Genomic DNA, 1285 nt, shown 5'->3' with positions numbered 1-1285 from the left:
ATCGAGAGCGTCAGCAGAAATAGTCCTCCATGTTTACAGGGTCAACAACACACCTGTTTGGAGACAGTCAGTCAGGTGTGTGACGATCGTCGAAAGCAGTAGACCAAGGTGCAGCGTGGAAAGAGCACATGATGCATTTATTTGAACTCAGAACACTAAAACAAAACAATAAACATTCTGCAGGCTAAACTAAGCCAAGGTAGTGCTATGGGTCTCTCTATCTCTCCTCTTCCTCTCTGTACCTCTCCTCTTCCTCTCTCTATCTCTCCTCTTCCTCTCTCTATCTCTCCTCTTCCTCTCTCTATTCTCCTCTTCCTCTCTCTATCTCTCCTCTTCCTCTCTGTACCTCTCTCTATCTCTCCTCTTCCTCTCTGTACCTCTCTCTATCTCTCCTCTTCCTCTCTGTACCTCTCCTCTTCCTCTCTGTACCTCTCTCTATCGCTCTGTACCTCTCTCTCTCTCTCTCTCTCTCAATACAAATTCATTTTAAGGGCTTTATTGACATGGGAAACATATGTTAACATTGTCAAAACAAGTGAAATAGATAATAAACAAAAGTGAAATAAACAATACAAATGAACAGTAAACATTTACATTCACAAAAGTTCCAGAAGAATAAAGACATTTCAAATGTCATATTATGTCTATATACAGTGTTGTAATGATGTTTAAATAGTTAAAGTACAAAAGGTAAAATAAATAAACATAAATATGGGTTGTATTTACAATGGTGTTTGTTCTTCACTGGTTGACCTTTTCTTGTGGTAACAGGTCACACATCTTGCTGCTGTGATCTCTCCCCCCCAACTCTCTCTCTTTCTCTCTCTCAATTCAATTTAAGGGCTTTATTGGCATGGGAAACATATGATTACATTGCTAAAGCAAGTAAAATAGATAATAAACACAAGTGAAATAAACCATAAAAAAATGTACAGTAAACCTATCATATAATGGCTATGTACAGTGGTGTAGTCTCTCTCAATTCAAAGGGCTTTATTGGCATGGGAAACATATGATTACATTGCTAAAGCACTACTATGTACAGTGGTGTAGTCTCTCTCAATTCAAAGGGCTTTATTGGCATGGGAAACATATGATTACATTGCTAAAGCACTACTATATACAGTGGTGTAGTCTCTCTCAATTCAAAGGGCTTTATTGGGAAAGAATTTAGAACAAAAAAACCACAGAGCAAACTAGAATCTCTCTCTCTCTTCTCTTCTCTCATCTTCTCTTCACTCTCTCTCTCGCTCTCTCTCTCTCTCTCTGGCCCTAAACAGAGAGT

Source organism: Salmo salar, unplaced genomic scaffold, assembly GCF_905237065.1.
Source record: "Salmo salar unplaced genomic scaffold, Ssal_v3.1, whole genome shotgun sequence".
In the NCBI taxonomy this organism is placed as follows: Eukaryota; Metazoa; Chordata; class Actinopteri; order Salmoniformes; family Salmonidae; genus Salmo; species Salmo salar.
This window is presented reverse-complemented; position numbering follows the sequence as displayed.